We start from the raw sequence: 12,912 nt of genomic DNA on the forward strand, positions 1-12,912 counted from the left end.
TGAATGTCTATACTAGATATAACCAACTTTTATAAAGGGGACAAGATATCATAAAATATGATATTCCTAGTTCACTGTCATTATTAATACTAACTCTTTAAGTTCAGTACAAATGAAAGCTCTGATTTACTGCCTCACATTTCCAATAGGTATGTGAATTATAAAGGAAAGGAAACACGTTCTTCTTCCTGTGGTTTAGCTTCTATAATATTTCAAACATTATAGATACGTAAATATTTCTAGAAATGAATTCTAAATGAACTATGGGAAAAGTAAATCTCTAATGTACATAACCAGCCACAGGCAAATTCAATGTTTACTAATCAGTGGAGAAGGAAGGATCCTAACTCAATATATCTGGATTCCTAGACCTTAATAATAATGTTGAAGTAAACAAATGAGCCATAATTATAGAGACAATTTTTGAAATAATGAGATATTTCATATCATCTGAGGCTTCATTACTAAGCATTCTTGTTAATGAGGTAGCTTATAGAAGTTTTAACTATAGTTTGAATAAAGGTCAGTATGCACACATTTGTATTATCATAAAATAAGGATTACAAAGTAATTAATTTCATGGTCCATAACTATGCAATTAAAAATGTGAAGTCAGCAAATTATCTAAAACTTCAAAGCCTGCATCCCTGGTGATCATTTAAATTAGCTACATTAGCGCATATTTCTTCTGCATAACTGGATGATGATTTGGGGTTACACTTTATGCTCACTGACAAATCTATATAGCTTCTTGTCTTGACTATGTACTTCAAGGTCTCTTTTTTAATGAAGGGCAGAAACTTAATAGATTCAGAAAACTGATTATCTAATATCAATAATGGGAACCCAGGAAGTAGCAGTACAGAACCCAATTTATATCATATGAGCCAAATTATTTGATCTATTAAACAGAGATGATGAATATTCTTTCTATTCCTATAACTAGGTGAAATATATGAAAATCAGTTACCATTCAAATAACAACATACAACAAGTTTCTATTAAGAATTACCATGATTTGCCGAAACCGGTTTGGCTCAGTGGATAGAGCGTCGGCCTGCGGACTGAGGGGTCCCAGGTTCGATTCCGGTCAAGGGCATGTACCTGGGTTGCGGGCGCATCCCCAGTGGGGGATGTGCAGGAGGCGGCTGATCGATGTTTCTCTCTCATCGATGTTTCTGACTCTCTATCTCTATCCCTTCCTCTCTGTAAAAAATCAATAAAATATATTTAAAAAAAAAAAAAAGAATTACCATGATTTTTGTCATTAGTTATGCAAGAAGTTACAAAACATAGCTCCTTGCTTTCAGGTATAACAGACTACGTCATCACTTTCAAATGTTACTATAGAAATCAAGTCCCATGCTATTTGATATTCTGATAGATTTCAGTGAGAATGAAGCAAGTATCCAAATATATATATTTGTATGTCTATGCATACATACAGGATGGGGCAAAAGTAGGCTGCAGTTGTAAGTAAAACACGGAATATATTATTATTTACTAATTATTGTATTATTTTCTATATGAACAACTATAAGCATACTTTTGCCCAGCCATATAAATATTTAATTATACACATGTAATATATATATATTGTCAACCATAACATATATTTATTAAGAAAGAAATTATTCCACAAGATAAAAAACAATGGGTGGTCCCTAGTAAATTATCTCCAGAGTTATCCAAAAGTAATTTTAAAAATTATTCATTGGCAGGAGTGGTCTTTGAAAATTGAGAAAAATGGCCCAGCCAGTGTTTCTCAGTGGTTGATCATTGATCTATGAACCAGTTCAATTCCAGGTGAGGGCACATACACAGGTTGAGGGCTTGATCCCCAGTTAGGGAGTGTGTAGGAGGCAGCTCTCTAATCATTAATGTTTCTATATATCTCTCCCTCTCTCTTCCTCTTTGAAATCAATTTTCAGGAAAATGGTCAATGCCCATGAATCACTTCAGTGAAGTGAAAGGATACAACTGCATCCTGTATGTATAATTATTTCATCCTAGGCATCTATACATTTAATAATAGTTACCTGAATTCTGGATACAATCAATTAAGTATCACATTATTTCTAGGCTTCTGGGAAAGTCTATAAATGTCTATTGAATAATGTGTCTTTGGATTTTAAAATATAAAGAATTCCATATGCTCTAATTTTTCCAAATGAACTAAGGTTTTTGAAAATTAATAATGACACTTTTGTAACAAACAACACATGCTGGCAAGAATGTACACCATTGGTGGGATGCAGACTGCTACAACCCCTGTGGAAAACAGTGTGGAGTTTCCTTAAAAAATAAAAAAATGGAACTTCCATTTGACACCGTGATCCCACTTCTAGGACTATATCTTAAAAAGCCTGAAACACCAATCAGAAGGAACACATGCACCCCTATGTTCATAGCAGCTTTATTTATAATAGCTAAGATCTGGAAACAGCCAAAGTTGCCATCAGTAGAAGAATGGATTAAACAAAACAAACTATGAATACACACACACACACACACACACACACACACACACACACACACACACTGGAATGCTATGTAGCTGTGGAAAAATAAGGAACTTTTACCCCTTTGAACAGCATGGAGAGATCTGGAGAATATTAAGCTAAGTGAAATAAGCCAGACAGAAAAAGAGAAGTATCACATGATCTCACTTGTATGTGGACTCTAATGAAGAAAATAAGCTGATGAACAAAATAGAACCAGAGATATTGAAACATGCAACAGACAGAGGGAAAGGGAGGGGGAGCAGGCAGAGATTAACCAAAGAATGTATAGGCATATATGCTAACCCATGGACACAGACAATAGTGCAGTGAAGGCCTGGAGGAATGGAGGGGGTCCATAGGGGGAAAGGGGGACATCTATAATACTTTCAACAACAAAGATACATTTCAAAAATAATGACACTTTGAAATTAAATAAACCATCTTTCAAATGTCTGCTAATAAGTATGTTCAATATTTTTACAGTTCAAACTCATGGAAGGACATTACATATAATGCAAACAGTATGAGGACATCAAGGGCAATTGCATAAAGAACTAGATTGTGAAGAGAAGACAGATTTTGGAACTTAAAAAGTCAGTAAGTACCTCATGTAAGAAATAAAAAATACTTTTAGTTTCGGTTAGCAACATCACCATTTATTCAGTGAAGTAAATTACCAAATTGATACCTCCAGGCAAAAGCACCACCCCCCAGCTTTCAAAATAGGAAAATTACAATTCTTAGACTATTTGAGAATCAATTTCACTCTAAAAACTCACTTTTAAATTCTCATTAGTATTGACTGAATTAAATGACATAATTTTACTATTGGAAAATAGGATTTTTAGCTTTCAGTCATAAAGGTTACTTCATCGATTCATAAAGCACATTACTGTTGGAAACACATTTGAAAATACAAAGTTTATTCTTTTATTTATTTATTTTTTAAGATGTTTTATTGATATTTTACAGAGAGGAAAGGAGAGGGATAGAGAGTTAGAAACATCAATGAAAGAGAAACATTGATCAGCTGCCTCCTGCACACTCCCTACTGGTTATGTGCCCGCAATGAAGGTACCTGCCCATGACCGGAATGGAATGTGGGATCCTTCAGTCCGCAGGACGACATTCTATCCATTGAGCCAAAACAGTCAGGGCCAAAGTTTCTTCTTTTATTCCCATGTTTAAAATTGGGTTTTATACTATAGGATTAAATATAAAGACCAAATACCTTAAAACGGAATTAAAGGTCTATTATATTCTGTCACTTTCTGGCATTCTCTCTCTCTCTCTCTCTCTCTCTCTCTCTCTCTCTCTCTCTCTCTCTCCCCCCCCTTCCCATTCTCTCCCCACTTTCTACCCCCCCTTCCTACCTCCTGGTCTATTTCTGCCTCCTTCTCCCATGCCATCTCTCTCTTTCTTCCTCCCTCTTTCTCCAACCCTTCTTCACACTGTCTTTCTCTCTTGTGTGCACAGGTACTTTTGTACAGCTTCTCTGCAAAATTTAGGTCTTCCTTTGTTCAACTCAAATCATCTCTATATCTCTTAGGGCAGTGGTTCTCAACCTTCCTAATGCCGCAACCCTTTAATATAGTTCCTCATGTTGTGGTGACCCCAACCATAAAATTATTTTCATTGCTACTTCATAACTATAATTTTGCTACTGTTATGAATCATAATGTAAATATCTGACATGCAGGATATATTTTCATTGTTACAAATTGAACATCATTAAAGCATAGTGATTAATCACAAAAACAATATGTAATCATATATTCAATATGTGTTTTCTGATGGTCTTAGGCGACCACTATGAAAGGGTCGTTCAACCCCAAAGGGGTCGCAACCCACAGGTTGAGAACTGCTGTCTTAGGGTATGGGTCAAATATAAGTTTCTATGGTCTCCCTGAAGTCCTTAAAGTTGTTTGTTCTACCCCAACCTGTGTGCGCGTGGTCCATTATAATTACTAGAATACGTCATTGTATTAACATGTATTGTTTTCACGTCTGTTTCCTCTACTAAACTGTACATTATTTGAAGACAGGAACTATGTAGTACTTGAACTTTACAATGGTCTAACATACAACACAATATCAAAAATGAAGGTTGAAGAAATAAAATGAGATTTTTCTCTAAAGAAAATGAAAAAAATATTGTTTGAATGAACTTGACAAAATAGTGACAACAAAATTTTTTGCAGTACTCATGTCCCAAACCAGACCAACTCATTCTTACAGACCCATATTACACGAGAAGGAACCTCTAAGTGATCAAGACAAAAAGAAAAATGAGTTCAAGTAAGTGAATATAAGTTTTTGTATGCTAATGAGATCCATGCATTTATTTAAGGAGATGAGCAGGTCTCTAAAATAGTTATATTAATTAAAGATATTGACAGGTTATAAAAAGCTAATAGAAAAGGCAGGAAGAAGACAAATAATATAGTTTGTAGAGGCAACTATCTGAGACATAGTCTCCAGATTGGGGAGCAAACAAGCAATTTGTTCTTTCAGTTTACAAGAGCCACATATTAGTGTATTGATCATAGGCATGGGGATTATAGACAATGGTGTGTCTATATAATGACCAACAGTATTTATACTTTAAGATATAGTTTAGGGCTCATCTTTCTTGCCACACCTCACCCCCACCCTCTTTTTTTAGATTCCTATAGCACCTTAAACACTTTTGCCACAACTTTACCATCAATGGTTTCACCATGTATTATAATTTACTGTTTACCTGTATGCCTCATACGGAAACCCAAACTATTTGAGGGAAGAGGGTGTCACTATTTGATTTTTGTCTTTATATTTCATCACATGGCTTTTAATAGTTGTTCAACATTTGCTTAATACTAAAGAATACTAAAGGTGTGTGTGAGAAGTCACTGACAATGACTACAATAAATTCAGGTCACCCTCTGTAATAGAGTAGATGACACTGTTTGAGAAATGTCACTCAGTAAATCAACTTGATAAAAGGGATGCAGACTTTAGGAACAGTGAAGGAACTATAGTCCAAGTTTGGGATGATTCTGAGCAAGATTATATATATATATATATATATATATATATATATATATATATATATATATATGAAGCTTTTTGAAGTCAGATTTATTAAAGTTTAATTTACATATTAAGTCACTCTTTTTAACATGCTGTTCTGTGAATATACACATATGCACACAGTAGTATAATCACCCATCTAATGAAAATATAAAATGCTCTAACACCCCCAAAAAGTCCTTTATAGACAACTACTCCCAATTTGTAGGCTTTCCAATAACTGACAATGGCTTTAGAAAAGAAGACAATATTCTTTAAGGCTTGAGAAACTGTGGAGCCCATGGTGGTAGACACAAGCCTTTTAAAAAATTCTAATTTTCATTTATAAATTTGAATCTTATAATTGCCACCAAATACTGCCAACTGTTGTTCTTGAAGTAATAGGCTAACTTTATATATTTCTGAGAAAATGTCTAGCAAAGTACAAAACATGGATGACCATCTTTATTTTGTCAGTAATTTTTGAAAGCAATAATAACATTCTAAAATGTAAGTGATTTAACTCATAGTTATAAATCATACATTTCTTACTGAGATACAATTATACTGTTGTGTGTAGTAGAACTACTTTATATATGCTTCCATTCTCTCCATACAGAATAGAAAAGCAATGTGTACTCAATGGTCAATATTTAATAAAAGGAATAACCTTTTATTCCTTCATCACTATGTTGGTTCAGAGAAGAAGACATCGAGATGAACTGAACTTGCAATAAGTTTATTGGGAGGAATAGCTATAAAAGAAAATAGGAAGTGAGCCACAGTACAGGTCTGACCTTGAGTGACGGAGAGCGACAAGGAAAAACAGTTGGCAGAAAATCTATTTAGACTCCAGTTCAGTTCTACAGAATGTTTGTCAAGGTCACTGGTAAACCCTCCAACCATAGTTTCCTGATGGAGGAGACCCACTCTCTCAGGAGCAAGCTTGCTTTAGTATCCATGCTGCCTTCAGCCATTATTCATTAGCTAGGAGCAGCCAAAGGATTTCAGAGCTCAACCACTGGGGCCTTGTAGTTAGGATCTGAGATGCATATTCTTATGGCTGCTACAATCAAAGACATTCATAAGGGAAAAAAAGGTTTTTTTAAAAAATATATTTTTATTGATTCCAAAGAGGAAGTGAAAAGGAGAGAGAGACAGAAAAATCAATGATGAGAGAGAATCATTGATCAGCTGCCTCCTGCATACCCACTACTGGAGATTGAGCCTGCAACCCAGGCATGTGCCCTTGACAGGAATCAAACGTGGGACCCTCCAGTCCCCAGCCAACACCCCATCCACTGAGCCAAACTGGCTAGGGCAAGAAAGTTTTTCTTTTGAATGAATGTGAGTGTGAAGTGGTCATAAATACAGTGTCTATTAGTATTTTTGTTACTACCACCTTGATTTGTGCTAAGGCACCATTGCTTTTGCAATATCAGTGAAAATGGTAACACAATGAAAATGACAAATAACATTTTAATATCACTATAAAAAGAGTTTTGTAAAGTCACTGAAAAAAAGTATTGAAATTCCCCCGAGACACATGGACAACCACTGTGCTAGATTAAGTTATGAAACACATCACTGTTTTAAACTTAATTCAAATCCTTTTTATTTCTGAATTGCATTCCATTCTGTGGATATACCAACATATGTTTATCTCTTCCCTCGTCAAATAATACCTTTTTTCAAGTTTGGGACAATAATTTATAATGTTGCTATAATCATTTCATAGGAATAGAAGTTTTTATTTCTCTAGAGCAGCGGTTCTCAACCTGTGGGTCATGACCCCTTTGGCGGTCGAAAGACCCTTTCACAGGGGTCGCCTATGACCATCCTGCACATTAGATATTTACACTACGATTCATAACGGTAGCAACATTACAGTTATGAAGTAGCAACGAAAATAATTTTATGGTTGTGTCACAACATGAGGAACTGTATTTAAAGGGCCAGAAGGTTGAGAACCACTGCTCTAGAGTAAATACCTGGCAGTGGCACCCTTGGACATCTGTGAAGTGTATGTGCATCATTACAAAGTGCCACCAAACGGCTATCCATTTTGAATTCCCATCAGCAGGAAATACAAACTTGGAGTAGACATAAAAGGGTAGCAGGTATAGTCTCTTTGTAATGGGGGTTACACCAATCTATAGATGTGTTAAAATTCACTGAACTGTGCACCAATAAAATTCTCAGTTTTACTGCATGTTGATTTATAAAATAAACTTAGAACAAAAATAAATGTATATAGTTTGGGAAATATATATATATATATATATATATCTACACATACATACATATATACATCTACACTAATAAAAGAGAAACATGGTAATTGGTGTACGACTGCTACCCTTCCCATTGGCTAATCACGGCGATATGCAAATTAACTGCCAACTAAGATGGCAATTAACCGCCAACAAAGATGGCGGCTAATTTGCATACTGCAGGCAGGATGGTACAGCGCCATCAGAGAGCGGGTTGGGGGTGTGAGTGCTGGCGGTCGCCTGGGACCCGATCCTGCCGGCACACCCGGACGCGGGCCGGCTGTGGCATCCGCCCGCACTCACGCCACCTACCCGGACCCTATTCCACCTGGGCAAGGGGCCGATCCAGTGATCAGCGATCGGAGGGTGATGAGGGTCAACTCCTCTGGCCGAGGCATCAGGCCTGGGTGGGGGTCGGAGCCGGGGATTGGGGGGATATGATGGTCCCCTTGCCCAGGCCTGTCGCCTGGGTCACAGGCGTCAGGCTTGGGCGGGGGGGTGGAGCAAGCGATCAGAGGGAGATGGGGGTCCCCTGCCCAGGCATGATTCCTGGGCCAGAGGCCTCAGGCCTGGGTGGGGGTCAGAGCCAGTGATCGGGGGGAGATGGGGGTCCTCTGTCCAAGCCTGACACCTCTGGCGGAGGCGTCAGGCCTGGGCAAGGGGCCGATCCTGCGATTGGAGGGTGATGGGGGTCAATGCCTGAGGGCTCCCAGTATGTGAGAGGGGGCAGGCTGGGCTGAGGGACACTCCCCCACACACACGCCCAGTGCACGAATTGCGTGCACCAGGCCCCTAGTATATATATAATCTCCAATTGAATCTCTCTTTGACACCATTTAGTATTTAGAAGCACTGTGTAGGAATCTAACAAAAATGACATTAATTTCATGATTGTATAGATAGCTAATACCAATGTTTCAGAATACTGACTCAAATAGGAATGTGAACTCAAATCAATGAAAATATCACACTCGCCTTATATGTGTTTCTTTGAACTTAAACACAAACAACTGGAAACAGGCACAATGCCATCTAAACAGATTGGTTTGAATCGCTATCAGACAGTTAGAAAAGTGTATATGTACATCAAACAGACAAGCATCCCTGCTCTCGAAAATAGAATTTATGCCACTTTAGGCTTGTCCACATATTTTCAGTGCATGGGTTGCTGATGTAGTTATGAAAAGATGAACAGAATAATATTGTAGAGCCAGCTAATGACTAGTTTCTCTGGAAAAAAAATAAAAGACAATCTTTTCTCTGAATTCAGACACTGCATCAACACTTTGTTTTAAAGAAGTCTATAGCAATACTGCATGTTATATTTTGTGATTTATAAGCATCCGTTATCAATATGTTCTTAACAGAGTTTTTGACGAATAACAAAAACAGTTCTATGAGAAAATGCACTGTACCATAAACAGTTGTATGAATGATAGCACTGAAATCAATTCACATAATAGCACAAGAATACAGAAATATATTTTACATAATAAAGAGAAATACATGAAATGTGAGCAATAGAATGAGTTCTCCTATAGTAAAAAAATAACTTTACTGGTTACATAAAGCTTTCCCCAAAAGTATCTCATTTTAGCCATATAAATAAATAGGGAAGGTATTATCTTCCCAATTCTAGAAGGTGATGAGGTAGACAGAAACTGCCCCTGCCCCCAACGAAGATACCCAAGTCCTAATTCCTAGAGACTGTGACCTTAGATAGCAAAAGGGATGTTGCAGATGTGATTAAGTTATAGATACTGATTGGGCCCCATATAGTCACAGTGTCCTCATGGGAGGGAGGCAGGAGGGTCAGAGCCCTAGAGGGATGATGGAAGCAGAGGTTGGAGTGAGCAGAAAAGGACACAAGGGAGGGGATGTAGGCAGCCTCTAGTGCAAAAGGCAAGGAAACAGATCTTCTCCTGGAACTTCCAGGAGGAATGCAGTCTGGTCGACACCTAGATTTTATAACTCATGACCTCCAAAACTATAAAATAATAAATGTGAGTTGTTGTAAACTACTAGGTTTGTGGTAATTTCTTAAAGCAATAATAGAAAATGAATACGTATGAAAAAAAAACAAAGATTCAGAAATTATAAGTAAGTTTACCCCAAATCTCAAAGTGAATGCATTACTGAGTCTAAATTGAACCCAGGACCTGTGACTTCTTTTTAGGGGTCATCCCATCATCCATATAGAGTTGTTATAATACAATCCAGTGTGGAAAAAACCATAAAGGATATAAACAGTTGTATATTAAAATTTTGTGTTAGGGGAAATCAAATTCACATAAATTAGAGAAAGCAAAACTATTAGAAGAGTTCCTCTTGTATCAATCAGGACATGATTGTTGGCAGGAATGCTAACAGAGTTAAAGGAAAAAAACGATGTTTTAGGGACCAATAGAGTCAAAGTTACTCTTAAATTTTTCTTCTTCAAGAGCAAAGAGACCCAGGAAAACAAAATTTATTACACACACAGGTCCTACAGGGCCACCAGAAATACACCAGGGTGGTCAGGAGGCAGAAGACAGGCGTCAGGAGAAAGCATTAGACCAGAGCCTTTATTGGGGTTTCTGTAGGAAAGGAGAGGCAGAGCAGATGAACAGTTTGGAAATGGCAAAGTTTTGATAATTTCATTTTGGCAGGCTTGGCGCTATATAGGGGTGGTCCCTAGTTGTCTGGCACTAGCCCTGGGGTGATTAGGCAGATAAATATTGCCTCCTGGAGTGCAGGGGCCAGATGGACCTGGTAAGTAGGACCCTGGATTGCTTAGTTTGCATAACAAGAGCAATCTTCCCCTCTGGACCCTTTCCTAGCTCTAAGAATTAGCTAGTCCTGAGAGGGGTAGTCAGTCTCTCTTCTACCAGAGAGGATTTTCTAAGGTGTCAAAACATCATAATACACAGGAAATTAAAACTATATACCAATACACAGGCATTTAATTTTAAATAGATAGATGAGAGATAGATAAAGAGATAGATATAGATATATAATTAGGAATCACCTTTACCTTTATATTATAAAAGACTAGGGGCCCGGTGCACGAAATTCGTGCACTGGGTGTGTGTGTGGGGGGGGGGAGTGTTCCTCAGCCCAGCCTGCCCCCTCTCACATACTGGGAGCCCTCAGGCGTAGACCCCCATCACCCTCCGATGGCCTGATCGGCCCCTTGCCCAGGCCTGACGCCTCCGCCAGAGGTGTCAGGCCTGGGCAGGGGACCCCCAGCTCCCCGTGGTTGCAGGCTCCACCCCTGCTCAGGCCTAACACCTCTGGCCTAGGCGTCCGGCTCGGGCAGCGGGGACCCGCAGCTGCAGCAGCCCCGCGATCGTGGGCTCCGCTTTAGGCCCAGGCAAGGGACCCCTAGCTCCTGGGACTGCCAGCTTCGACCGTGCCCAGCTCCCATCGCTGGCTCCACCCCTACTTCCTGCTATCACTGGCCAGGGCGGCAAAGGCACCTGATTCTTTGATCACGGCTGGGGGGCAGGGCAAAGGCGGCCCCAAGGCCGCCTTTGCCCTGCCCCCCAGATCGTAGCTCCCCCCTGGGTTTTCCGATCACTGTCAGAGGCAGGGGGCTTCTTCCTGCTTTCCCTTTCGCCTCCCTGCATTGTGCCTACATATGCAAATTAACCGCCATCTTGTTGGCAGTTAACTGCCAATCTTAGTTGGCAGTGAATTTGCATATAGCCCTGAGTAGCCAATGAAAAGGGTATCGTCTTACGCCAATTACCATTTTTCTCTTTTATTAGATAGGATAGTTGAGAACTGGGAATTTATTGACATCTCATAACTCACGCTCAGTCCAGAACAAATACTCTAGATGTTGCCTGTAAGGCAAATTCTCCTGTAAATTTACAATCAATTTCTAGCTCTCATTCTCTCTGCATATAAAAGTGAACTAAGTTAGGTTGACTCTATCCAGGATGGGACTCCTCTCCACTGATAAATGGAACTGAGAGAAAATGCAGGGAAAGGTTTCTCCCGGCTATGTGGAATGGGGGGTATCTTGATCATTCTTAGGGCTTTGAGAAGAACGAGAAATATGAATATAATTGTTTCTATGAACAGAATCTTTTGGAAGAACTCACTTTTGCTATCATGTAACTTCACTAGAAGTGTTTTTTATGAGAATGTCCTAAAAATGGCATTCTGCTACAAACTAAATCTCCCTTTATTAGCTATTTTTAATTACCTAATTTCATATATGTAGCATACATCTTCAAATTCCAGCTTTTTTAAAGTGAGACTCCAACATTAAAATTATTTGTTAATTCAATCTTGACCAATCTAATCTAATCTAATATATAATCAGTAATAGCTCACTGCTAGAAATGCCTTCTCACTAATCCCTCCTGTTTCACTGCCATACATCTCCACTACCATCCATGCCCAATCTTCTGCCGGGATGGTCAATGTAAATAGTAAAAGATTTTTTTTTTCCTGCATAAAATATTTAAATGTTTACCTCAGGTATCCAGATTACGTACTTTATCATTCTGAGTCCCATCAACTCTATTCCCTTACTACCTCAAAATATATACTTGCACAGTATATATTGTGAACATCAGACTATAAACTAGCTGAAATTACCTTACTGCATATGTGCTTGGTGAATCTTTATTCATCCTTCACACCTCAGTTCAAGATTCTTTTACCATCTTTGAATCCTGAGATCAGTATTAGAGCTCCTTACTATGTGCCACCAGTGTGGCTTGCAAATGCTCCTACTATACTCAATAAAGATCAATTGTCCTTATTTCTCTCTATGAGATTAGGCATTTCGAATTCTTTATGTTCAGGGATTGGTTCTTGATAAAATTTCAATCTGTGCCTAGTAGAACATAGGGACTGACTGTCCTATTATAGGTACTAAAAGGGTGTTTGCTTGAAGGATTAATGTTTTTGGATTTTTCCCTAAACTAAAGAAAACCATTTTTTAATATACACTTTTATTAACTTCAGAGAAAGGAAGGGAGGGGGAGAGAGAGATAGAAACATCAATGATGAGAAGGAGTTATCAATTGGCTGCCACCTGCACTGGGGATCAAGCCTGCAATGCAGGCATGTGCCCTGACCGGGCCTGA

Source organism: Myotis daubentonii, chromosome 1, assembly GCF_963259705.1.
Source record: "Myotis daubentonii chromosome 1, mMyoDau2.1, whole genome shotgun sequence".
NCBI classification, from domain to species: Eukaryota; Metazoa; Chordata; class Mammalia; order Chiroptera; family Vespertilionidae; genus Myotis; species Myotis daubentonii.